Source organism: Triturus cristatus, chromosome 2_1 (assembly GCF_964204655.1).
Source record: "Triturus cristatus chromosome 2_1, aTriCri1.1, whole genome shotgun sequence".
Lineage (NCBI taxonomy): Eukaryota > Metazoa > Chordata > Amphibia > Caudata > Salamandridae > Triturus > Triturus cristatus.
This window is the reverse complement of record NC_140581.1, coordinates 310838240-310851195: the sequence shown is the minus strand read 5'-3', so window position 1 is coordinate 310851195 and position 12956 is coordinate 310838240.

Below are 12956 nucleotides of genomic sequence, written 5' to 3'. Positions count from 1 at the left end.
AAGATGGTGTCGAGTGTGTGTCCGGCGAGGTGGGTGGGGGTGGACACCAGTTGCTTAAGTCCCAGGTTGGCCAGGTTGTCGAGCAGGGTGCTGGTGTTGTGGTCGTTGTTGTTCTCCAGATGGAAGTTGAGGTCTCCCAGGAGGATGTAGTCAGCGGAGGGGAGGGCATGCGGGCTGACGAAGTCGGCGATGTCCTCGCTGAATTGTGTGCGTGGTCCAGGGGGTCGGTAGATCAAGGTGCCTCTGAGGGTGGTGTTCGGGTTGGTGTGGATCTGGAAATGCAGGTGTTCGGCGCTGGTCAGGGTGTTGTCGGTGCTGGTCGTGAGACGGATGGTGTTCCTGTGGATGATGGCGATGCCTCCTCCCATCTGGTTGGCGTTTCGGTCCCTCCGGACGATCTTGTAGCCCTCTGGGATAGCGATGGCGATGTCGGGAGCTGAAGAGGCGTTCATCCAGGTCTCCGTGAGGAAGGCAACGTCAGGGGCTGTGGCGTCTAGGAGGTTCCAGAGTTCGATGGCGTGTCTGTGGACGGAGCGGGTGTTGAGCAGGATGCACTTGAGGTGGGTGCTGCTGGTGTTCGACATGGCGGGTGCTGGTGCGGGGCTGGTCTGGATGCAGGAGAACTTGCAGGCGTGGCAGCTGAAAGGTCCGTGGGTGCGTCGTGGTGTGGCTTGGTGGCATTCTGGGAGTCGGCCGGTGTTGAGAGCGATGAGGGTGGCGGCGGAGTACGTCAGGCGGGTAGGTCGGGGTCTTCGAGGGCCAGGGGTCCTGGCGCTGGACGCGATCCGGTCGCGGACGGGCGCAGACGGGCTTGCCTTTGGCGCGCCTTCGGCGCACAATCGGCGCACCCGCTGCGCGTGGCCGCTGCGCGTTCGCACGGTCGCCATTTAAGGCGAAGTGCGCGGGTGGGCGGAGCAGCTGGGAGGCGGGAGCGGGGAGGGTTACAGAAGACAAAAGGGGCGGGGACAAGCGGCGGTGGCGGGAAGGGAGGGCGGAGGGCGGCGAGGTAGGCGGGCAACAAGGAAGGAGAGCAAACAAGGGGAAAAAGAAATTACAACAAAACAGGCACAAATAAGCGATAAAACAAGGGAAAAAAGAGAGTTAAACCAAGCAGGCACAAAATAACGTCAGAACAAGGGCAAGGGAAAATGAAATTACAACAAAACAGGCACAAATAAACGATAAAACAAGGGAAAAAAAGAGAGTTAAACCACGCAGGCACAAAATAACGTCAAAACAAGGGCAAAAACAACCGCAGCGGCGGCAGCCGGCAGCCGGCAGACGAGGCAGCAGCGAGGCAGAGGGCAGGCAAGGGGCACACGCAGCAGCTGGTGGCCGTGCGGCGCGGGGGTGTCCCACAGCACAATGTAATATCATACGGTCCAGGGGCACTATCATGCATAGATAATGAACACACGGACAGAGATAGATAGTGGAAGTGGGTATGAGCACATGCGCTCGACACCTTTTTATTACCATAGTCACATATCCAGTAACGTCTGTGGTGGATGCGTGTGGAGTCAGTGTAAACCATTCCTCAAGGCATAGTTGCTGCTATCATCTACTACAACAGTAATCATTAGATCACACACAGACATTCAATAATAAAAGAATCAATAGTTTGTACTGCAGTAAGGTAGGGACAGTAGATGTGAAGTAATACAGAAAAATATTCTATTGCAAAAGAAACACAACTTATGGTATACTGAGACACAATTAATAGATCAGAAATAATACATAAAAAGATTTTATCATAAAGGGTCCATCAGTTTTAGTGCACTCAGAAAGCCACATCAAAATCATTCAGCATGTCAACAACCAGCAAAGATGTGTGCTGTAGACGGACAGGCGGTACTTGCAGTAATAACTGTTGCCATCAACAGAACATCATCAGCAATAGCAACTCAATCTAAATTGTGAACACTGCTGTCTACAGTGTAGGACAGAGAGAGCGGTCAGCAAGGGCCCACAGCCACGTATGGTGGAATTCAGCTACACAGTTTGTCTTACGCGAAGCAACAAAAAGCGTGTCTGGAGCCTGTAATAATACGTATTCATGGTGTAGACAGACACTGGAGCAAAGTCTTTTCCTACAGAACTGTGTCATCTACAAGACCAACATGATCCGAATTGTGAACACTGCTATCTGGAGTGTTAATTGTAAACAGTACTCACACAGACATTCATGAATACTTTCTCTCACTTCCTCTTAACAAAAGACAACAACATAAATTGGAGAAAAATCTGCAATAGATAAAACAAAACAATTCAAATACCATTTCTGCTATCTACAGTGTAGACTATTCAGTCTTCCTTTGCACTTGCAAATTAAATTTGGTCATTGTACTAAACCTATAAGTCATTTAAAAAAATGTCTTCAAAGAAGTATACTAAAAACATAATATGCATATTCCAATAGACGTTGTGGTTACTTGCCTACTGGATTCTATAATTAAACAATCAGCACTCGATCTGAATTGTGAACACTTCTGTCTGCATTGTAGGCCAGACTCACTATTCATTAACACCTGACAGCCATGTACCGTTCAATTCGAAAGCATGGACTTGCTTGCAGCAGATCAGAAGGTGTACACAGAAATAATATCAAACTTCAACTTTTGACACCCTCAATCATACAATCAAGACCCCATTTCACTGTTCGGACCTGCTGTACCACAGTGTACTCCACTGACTAGTGTCAACCAAGCACAATAATAATGTGCAACAGTTAGCTACGGAAACAGCGAGTCTGATGCACCTCAGCGGAGGGAGTTCTATTGTAGGAGAGTAGGATCTGCACTTATGTTGCCCCCACTTTTTTTCTGATGTTAACACTGGTTTCTGGCTATAGTCTGGCTGGGTCCCTGCTAATCAGGGCCCCAGTCTCTCTGTTCTCTCTAAACAACTTGGAGTGCATATTAGATGCACTAGTGATTGGATACTGTGGTACCTTATGAGCCCCTAGCATATGGTACCCTAGGTACCAAGGGCATAGGTACTTCACAGGCCTACCAGGGGCTGAAGCATGTATTATGCCACCCCTGGGAAGCAGACTAAATCCGACACCACAGGCCTGCTACTGCAGCCTGGGTGAGGTAGTGTTACCACTCCTCACTGAGGTATAGGTTCCTATATCTCACCATACACACACATATAAACCTATCAGACACCCCTAAGACAGGCCCTATCAATCCTGAGGGCAGGGTGCTTGGTTTACAATGTGAGGGGGTGCCTCTGCCTGAGCAGGGCCCCTCTGCAGCTGGCAGGGTCTATTCCGTGTGGCTGTTTGTGGATGCGGTTAAACCATATACTCTTAAGTGCATTATAACCTCCCGGTAAATGCTAACTTTGGAATGACTGCATCAAAACATGTTGAGTTTGGTGTCAAATAACTTGGAATCATTCCCCCACACCAGTAGGAGTATGATCCCACCCTTCTAGTGGGGACGACATGTACCCACTGTGGAAACACGGTAGAAATCTGAAAGAGCCCTGGCATCACAAAATGGATGCTACCAGCACAGACACTGGGCTGCCCTCCTGCTGCTGACTGAAACTCACAGTGGAGGAGGCCCAAGAATAGGCATCCTGTCACAGGGAGGTGTCACCACCTTCCAGACAGGATTTAGTGTATTGGGGCTGGGTGGGTGCACTCCTAGAGTGCTTTGAAGTCCTGCACTGGGGGAGCAGTAGGCTCCTCTGTGCATATACCAGCTCAAACCAGTTCAGGGGCTACCTGTCCCTGCTCTGGCGTGAAACTGGACAAAGGGAAACCACCCCCTACCCTGACCCTCCCAGAGGAGTGGTCATAGAGCTAGTACCTCCCTGTCTTTTAGTATAAGATAGGGAACCCTTGCCATTGCAAGTTAGATATCTCTGGACGACACTTTGCAAGAAGAAACCTGGTCCTTCGACATTCCACTACCTTTGGAAGATGGAAGAATCTCCCTTGGAGTCAAGGAGTGACTCCCCTGCTTGGCAGGCACCAAAAACTTGAATCAAAGGTCGCAAACTTTCCCGCTTCTGCCGGAGTCGGAAGTCCCTGCAGCCCTGGAAGTGGATTTCCTGACTTCTCGATGGCCATTGTGAGTCCCCAGCAGAGCTGAGGTGAGCGGACCCCACGAGTGATGAGGAACCACAATACCTGGGTACCGTGCACTATTGTCAAGTGCAACCCCTTCGTGATGTTCTACGAACTTGTGCTTTGGACCATTTGTGGCCCAAGCCTCCAGCAGGTTGTGTCCCGAGTGACCTGGGCTCCTGTGAAGCACTTCCTCATGAGGCGTCTTTGCAATCCCTTGCCTGTTGGCTTGTGGGTCCCCTAAAGACTTTCTTATCAAACCAAAGGGCTCCCCTGATTGCTCCAGGCCTGCCCTCACTTACCCTTGCTGGGTGAGTCCCTCAGACCTTGCTGGTCTGCACCACTGACTAAATTCACTTTCCACGAGACTTGCAGTTGCCAAGGCTTGTTTGCTCCAATCCGGTTGCTGACACTGCAGTCAGCTGCAGACGTTGTGGGACACTCAGAATCCAGCTGCTGATCATCGTCGATCTCTCCTGGTCCTCGTGAGCGAAGAGTCAAAACACCCTTGATCGCCTGAAATCACCCGACATCTGTGGGCATCCTTCTTCCTGGCCCCGGGTCACTAGCAAGTGACTGTGAACACTGTCCCTTCTGCTTTCAGGTCATCTTCATCTTGAATCCAGCCTTGGATTCCACCGAACACTTCTTCAGTCTTCGCAAGCAGAAAATCTTCTTTGGCTTCCATAGAAAACAGCGACGCGACCCGACACCAAAAGACACCTATGCACCCGGCTTCCCTGGGTGAGGTAACTCGTGCACTCCGGTGCCCTTATGTGTGTTGGCCCTCGAATTACTTACCTTGTAAGTGGCTTGCTTGTAGGCTTCCTCGAAGTACCCGTAAACTTTAAAAATCCAACCATGACTTGCTCCATTGAAATCAATAGGGAACATGTGGCTGTGTTCTCACACTGCACGTGCCTCCCGTGGGTATGTTACTTACCTGCTTTTGCTGCATTAGTGAAGCCCCAGCAATTCTACAGGCCCTAGGCCTTGTCCCCTTGCAAGTCGACTTTCCTAAACCTCTTTTTTAGTATATGGTCTGGTACGCCCCTAGGGCCCCAGCCATATTTGTGCTTAACTTACTGTGAAACGTTGATATTTGAATGTGTTCCTGACTTCTAATCTCATAAAGAGATTAGTAGAGTGTGTCTAGAAATAAATACATATATATATTTGATATATATACCTGTGTGGTGTCCTTTTATTTGGTAATTCAAGAGATTATGAGGTAAAACAAGCTGCTTTACATTCCTCCGAGACTTAGCCTGAAGGCTGCTCTCCACAGCTACCACTAGGATAGCTTTCTTTAAAAGGTTGTCTTAAACCTATCTACCAAGAGAGTTGAATTGGACTGGTGCAAGGTGGCCACGATAACTAGTGACCAGCAAATGCCAGGCCAACTTCTCACATCTATGAAAACCAAGCAACAAGTAATATCGGACATCTTCCATTGTGGAATCAAGACACTTTTCAACTGTTGGGACCTACAGTTGCTTGCACCTGGTCGAAGGGAGTACCTTCATCTCCACTCTCAGATGAAGTTCTAACATCCTCCATTGTCAGATCAAGACACCGTTCCACTGTTGGGACCTAGAGTTTGATGCACCTCATCGGAGGGGGTACCACAAATCATCACAAACTGTAACTTCTGACATCCTCAATCATAGAATCAAGACCCCGTTCCACTGTTCGTACCTGCTGTACCTTGGTGTACTCCACCAACTACAGTCAACCAAGGCCATTAATCACGTGCAGCAGTTAATTACGGAAGCACAAAGTCTGATGCACCTCAACAGAAGGACCTCTGAAAATTCACCTGCACGTTATATCGGACATCGTCCATTGTGGGATTAAGACACCGTTCCACTGTTGGGACCTAGAGTTGATTGTACATGGTCAAAAGGAGTACCTTCATCTCCACTCTCAGATGCAGTTCTAACATCATCCATTGTGGGATCAAAAGACCGTTCGCCTGTGGGTACCTAGAGTTTGATGCACCTCATCAGAGGGAGTACACAGAAATCATCACAAATTTTAACTTCTGACATCCTCAATCATAGACTCAAGACCCCGTTTCACTGTTCGGACCTGCTATACCACGGTCTATTCCAGCGACAGCAGTCAACCAAGCCCAAAAATCATGTGCAGCAGTTAACTACAGAATCACAAAGTGTGATGCACCTCAACAGAGACAGTTCTGTGAAAACCCAGCAAAAGGTTATATCGGACATCGTCCATTCTAGGATCAAGACACCATTCTACTGTTGGGACCTAGAGTTGGTTGCACCTGGTCGAACAGACAGGGACATTTTAAGGATTTGGGGGGCCCTGGGCCAAACATATTTTGGGGGCCCCTGTTCAGGACACCTTTGAGTTTATGATCTAATTTGAGCCCCTGTTTCCCACGCAGTTTCTGCTTCCTCAGCTGCGCTAGCGATCCAGTTTGCATCATAGGCATTAGCCTATATATTCCCGATGTAAATGGACATGTGCAGCTTACAGGTGTAGGATTCAGGGTTTCCTGCCCTGCTGCTACGTTTTTAATACTTTTTAAAGTGTATATGTGTGGCTGAATTACTCTGTGCTTTTTAACAATTTCTCCTACCTATACGCCCTTGCACTTTACTTGATTCTGCTTGCCAACACCTCCTTAGCTGCTCCGATTTGCATTTTGGTTTTCCTCCAGTCCTGGTCCGCTGCTGCTGATACGCCGATTGTGTGGAGGGCTGGGGCTACTATCGGGCTACTCACTTCCGCACACGCAGTTTCCACTTCCTCAGCTGTGCTAGCGATCCAGTTTGTATCATAGGCATCAGCCTATATATTTCCGATGCAAACGGATGCGCGCAGCTGATAGCTGTAGGATTTAGTGTTTTCTGCCCTGCTACTAGGTTTTTATTACTTTTTAAATTGTATATGTCTGGCTGAATTACTCTGTGCTTTTTAATAATTTCTCCTACCTATGCGCACTTGCACTTTACTTGATTCTGCTTGCCTACACCTCCTTGGCTGCTTCGAATCGCATCTCGCTTTTCCTCCAGTCCTGGTCCCCCGTGGCTGATACGCCGATTGTGCGGAGGGCTGGGGCTACTATCGGGCTCCTCACTTATGCCTATGCCTTTTCCGCTTCCTCAGCTGCGTTGGCGATCCAGTTTGCATCATAGGCATTAGCCTATATATTCCCGATTCAAACGGACGTGCTAAGTGGACGTGCCTAGCGGGCGCGCCGCTGGCACCGAAGCTAAGCCTGTCTGCGCCCGGAGGCATTCGGCGCCGGCCATGCTGCCCAGTTCCCCTCCGGTGAGTTTCTTCCACTATATTGCAATAGGGAAAAACTGCTTAGCCTTAGGCGACTACCATTATATCACTGTACAGCCGCTGATCCAAGGTTGGAGGTAGACTTTCGATGCAATAAGTGCAACTTGACTCTCCTCCAGCCCAGGAAACTCACACCCAATATCCTCCCACGCAACAATATGTGTAAAAACAATAAGAAAACAGAGGACTTAAAGGCCACCCTTTTAAATTGTCACTCTATACAAAAGCATGAACCATACATTTATGGCCTACTTTTAGACTAACAGTCTGATCTTTTATTTCTCACTGAGACCTGGCTGTCTGAAGCCTCCAACCCTACTATCACCTCGGCCATCCCTACGGGTTATAACATTCTTAGGAGGGACCGATCGAATGGGAAGGAGGGAGGTGTTGCCATAATTTACAATAAAAAACTAGACTGCTTAGGCTTCTGCTGTACCTTATCCCCCCATCATAGCATAGCTGGATTTCTGATTTGCAGACCTCCCAGTGCTATTGGAAATGTTATTACTACGCTTAATATAGCCACCACCTCCCTGGCCTTAAAATACAAAAACTGCCTCATTCTGGGATATTTCAATATACATATGGACAATGGAAAAGACCCTCAAACAATTTCCTTGTTGAAGGCGCTGCAGGCCTGCAACATGTTTCCATCTGTTTCTTTGGCCACCCATGAGAAGGGCCATACCCTAGACCAAATCGTTCACAACTTTGACATATCAGTAAGCCTACCTCTTCCCATTACCTGGTCTGACCACCTCCTATTAAAATTCTTCATTCCCAACTCTGCCACAGCCCCTTGAGCTAACACAGGGCAGAGGGTCTCTAATCACAGGACGTTCCATAAAATATCCATCCCGATGTTAGCAGATGCCCTCGGTCGTTCCTCACCAGAGCTGTCTTGCTGCCCCGACTCGGACGCCCTCTCAATAGATTCATGGCTCCGAACCAACATTGATGCAGTGGTACTGTTTGCTGCTCCTCAAAGAGGTCAGCCCCACCAGCTCCATGGTTTAATGATTCCCTTAGATCTCGCAACAGAAATTGTGGAACAATTGAACGGAAATGGCGTAAATCATATCTACCTGAGGACAGGAAGGTGTATAAAGACACCTTAAAAGCTCATTACATTCTCGTGAAGGCAGCCAAGAAAAACCTCTTTCAAACCAAGATAGAAAATGCCCAAAATAAGAGTAAGGAAATCTTTAGCATAGTTAAATCCTTTACTGCCTTGAGAGCCGGCACAAAGGAAGGGCCATGCACTGAAGAATGGTCTAAGTAAATAGTTGAATTCTTCCACAAAAAGATCTCCATGATCCAACAAGCCTTCACTAACATCTCAGAGGAAGAACTGACCTTCTACCTTAGTTCTAATAGCAAATTTCACCTCTTGGATCCTACATCTTTACTAGCTTTCCCTGAGTTTCAGCTTGAAGAGTCACTGACCCCTCTCCAAAGCATTAAGTCTGGCTCTCCTACTGACCCATGTCCAGGGAATATCTTGAACCTATTAGCTCCCACCATAAACCCCACAGTAAACTAGCTCTTTAATGCTTCTCTCTCCTCTGGCAACATGCAGAAATTATGGAAGAATGCTAAGATTCTTCAACTGATAAAAAAGGCTAACGCCAAACCGACGGACCCTGCCAACTACATGCCAATCTCCCTTCTTCCGATTCTCTCCAGAGTACTAGAGAAGCATATAAACAAGGCCCTCCAAAAACACATTAAAGATGGGAAGCTCCTTCATGAGTCCCAATCCGGTTTTAGGGCTAACTACAGTATGGAGTCCGCTCTGCTGGAAGTGACTGAATTTCTCAAGGGTAAGCTGGACCAGGGAGGCAAGACTGTTCTGATACTGCTTGATACGTCGCCGGCCTTCGATATGGTCCCACATGAGAGGCTCCCGGAGAGACTTGCTAACATCGGTCTGGGGGGGACTGCCTTTACAATGGATGTCATCCTTCTTGGCAAATAGATCTCAGGACATCTGTCCCCCCCTTTCTCATCCCCAGTTCCGGCCATGAATGTAGGTGTCCCTCAGGGCTCCATTCTCAGTCCTACCCTTTTTAATATATATCTATCCCCCTTGCATTTCTGGTAGAGGAAGAGGGCGCCAAAATTGTTTCCTTTGCTGATGACACTCAGCTGATTTTTACGTGTGAAAAAGGAACCGACTTTGACGGGGCAATGATTAGGTCTTGCCTCACAAAGATTTTTAACTGGCTTAAGATCAATCAGCTGAAGTGCAATCCTGACAAAACTGAAGTTGTTTTCTTTGGTAATCCATAAACGCCTGACTGGAGCGCTTGGTGGCCAAAAGATATGCTGCCCCCGCCCGCTGAAAAGGAGAAAGTCAAAAACTTAGGAATTGTCATAGACAAGACACTCCATGTGCTTTCAAATTCTAAATCTAAATGGCACTTGCTTTGGCATATTCTGGATGCTAAAAAAAACTCCTGCCACTGTTACCGCTTGAGAGCAGAAAGATCGTGGTGCAGACTCTGGTGACATCAAAGCTTGACTATGTCAACAGCTTGTACCTCTGTCTTCCCAAATCCCTTATCCAGCGCCTACAAGTGGTACAATACGCGGCGGCCAGAGCCATCCTGAGACCTAAACCCAGATCTAGTATGACCCCTATTCTTAAGTCTCTCCGCATAAAAGAACGGATCGGCTTCAAAGCGATGACCATCTTCTTTAAAGCTTTCCATGGCTTAGGAGCCGGCTACATAAATAAGCGTGTTAATCGCTACACAACAGCTAGACCCCTAAATTCTTCCAATGCCAACCTGGCCATCATGCCTAAAATATGCAGTGCCCGCATTGGAGGCAGATCCCACGGCTTTCTAGGCCCAAAATTGTGGAATAGCCTCCCTGAGTCTCTGAGACTAACCAAAGACCTACTCTCTTTCATGAAAGATCTTAAAAACCTGGCTTTTTGATAACTGATGGGTCTTTTACGCATGTTTTACTCCCACTGTCATGCGCCAGGACTCTCTAGTCTGAGTAGCTGTGCGCTTTATTAAATACACAATTTCATTTCATTAGGTCCCTGACAGTGCAAAGGAACACTCGTCCAAATTCTAAGCGCCTTATTTATGAGGCTTTACTTCACTTTTATGCCGCTGGTGAGTCACTTTTTGTGACAGACCGGCAGCATAAAATATGTGCAATGTTACGCCCTATTTACAAAGTGACGCATCTAGGCAGATGCTTCACTTTGTAAACCCCTGCACCGCATTATACCTGCGTCAGGCATAATGTATGCAGGGTGGGTGTTGCCCCACAAAATGCCTCGTAGAAGTGGCGCATTGAAATCTAAGAGAACTCAGTGCGCCACTTCTAGGACGCCATTGCGTCAATATCTTACACCTGCCACACAGCAGGCATAAGACTGATGCAGGCCCTTTCACATGGGGCTTGCCCCATGTGAAAGGACACATTGCTGGAGTTGCGTCTATTTTCAGACACACCCCAGCAATGCATCACTTTTGCGCATACAGATTCGTCAGAAATACTGACATATCTGTAACTCCTTGCGACATGATGCGTCATACAGTAAATATGACACATCCATCATGTCGCAACGAGGGCGCACTAAGAATTAATGCATCCCTGTTTTCACACAGCGATGAATCACTTCTCATAAATAAGGCCCTGAATGTGTTTACATGTAATATTCAGGGATAGTTATGTGTGTTTTCAATATTGTAAAACAGCAGCAGCTCACCAATATTACAAATAATCTCTGTGACGCCCTCCCATTTCTTATATGTTAGGCCTTGTTTTGATCTAAAAGAAACGTTTTTTATGTATATTGCATGAAACATAAACACACAATTTCTCTGCAAAATGGATGTACTAGCCTCTCACACATCAGGTACATAAGAAACAAATGAAAGGAAAACAGAATTTAAAACAAACTGTTTAGGAAATATTCAAGGTCATTAGGGCAAAACTCTGGAGAATGGAGCTGACTGTCAGGGGGCCCCCTGAAAGGCTGGGGCCCTGGGCCAGAGCCCACATTGCCCATGCATTAAAACGTCTCTGCGAACAGAGTACCTTCTTCTCCACTCTGAGATGCAGTTCTAACATCCTCCATTGTGGGATCAAAAGATCGTTCCACTGTTGGACCCTACAGTTTGTTGCACCTGATCAGATGGGGGTACACAAAAATCATCACACAGTTTAACTTCTTACATCCTTAATCACAGAATCAAGACCCCGTTTCACTGTTCAGACCTGCTGTACCACGGTGTACTCCACAGACTGGTGTTAACGAAGCACAATAATCATGTGCAACAGTTAACTACGGAAGCACAGTGTCTGATGCACCTCAACGGAGGAAGTTCTATGAAAACCAAGCAACAAGTAACATTGGACATCTTCCATTCTGGAATCAAGACACCGTTCCACTATTAGGACCTAGAGCTGGTTGCACCCGGTCGAAGGTGGTACACATAAATAAACACAGACTTTAACTTCTGACATCCTCAATAATAGAATCAAGACCCCGTTTCAGTATTCGTACCTGCCGTACCGTGGAGTACTCCAGTGACTACACTCAACCAACCCCAATAATCCTGTACAGCAGTTAGCTACGGAAGTCTGATGCACCTCAACAGAGTGAGTTCTGCGAAAAACAAGCAGCAGGTAATATCGGACATCATCCATGGTGGAATCAAGACACAGTTCCACTATTGGGACCTAGAGTTGGTTGCACCTGGACGAAGGGAGTACCTTCATCTCCACTCCCAGATGGAGTTGTAACATAGTCCATTGTGGGATCACGACGCCATTCCACTGTTGGGACCTAGAGTTGATTGCACCTGGTCAGAGGGGGTACTCAGAAATTATCACAGACTTTAACTTCTGACATCCTCAATCATAGAATCAAGACCCCGTTTCACTGTTCGGACCTGCTGCACCGCATTGCAATTTCAACTTCATGCATAGCAATGGCTGCTTCATTTTCCAGTATTGCTCGTCCAAGAAGATCGTGACTACATAGACCACTAGTTTCACTATCTTGAGAACTTTCATTACTAATTTCAGCTGTAATAATCTTTTTCTGTTCAACTTCATCATTCAACATTTTTAAATATATAGCAAAAATTGTACATGCAACGCTACTTTTACATGTATTACAAGAATCTTCGTAACAGTCAAAGTCTCCAAATAATTCACTTTCACTACACCATGCCTTAAACAGTTGCAGAAGTGCTAAATAGTAAAGTTCTCCCTTATCTAAACTTTCACAACTAACTTTCTTGTGGTTTATGAGATTACTCTTTGCGTGTTTTACTAAACAACCATGACATCCAACTACTGCATATTTTCCTTCTTTTACATTCTCTTTAACATTTCAAGCTGTAATGTTGAAGTACTTCATACAGACATAGCTGTTCCAGATGTTGACTCCTTTTCGGTTAGTACATGTCCAACATATTAGTTTTAAGATTGTCTGTACTGTCTGCTTCATTTACTGCTAATTCTTCAATTTCTTCAAATCATTTCAAGACTCCATTTCGTTTGCAGGCAAGACCTA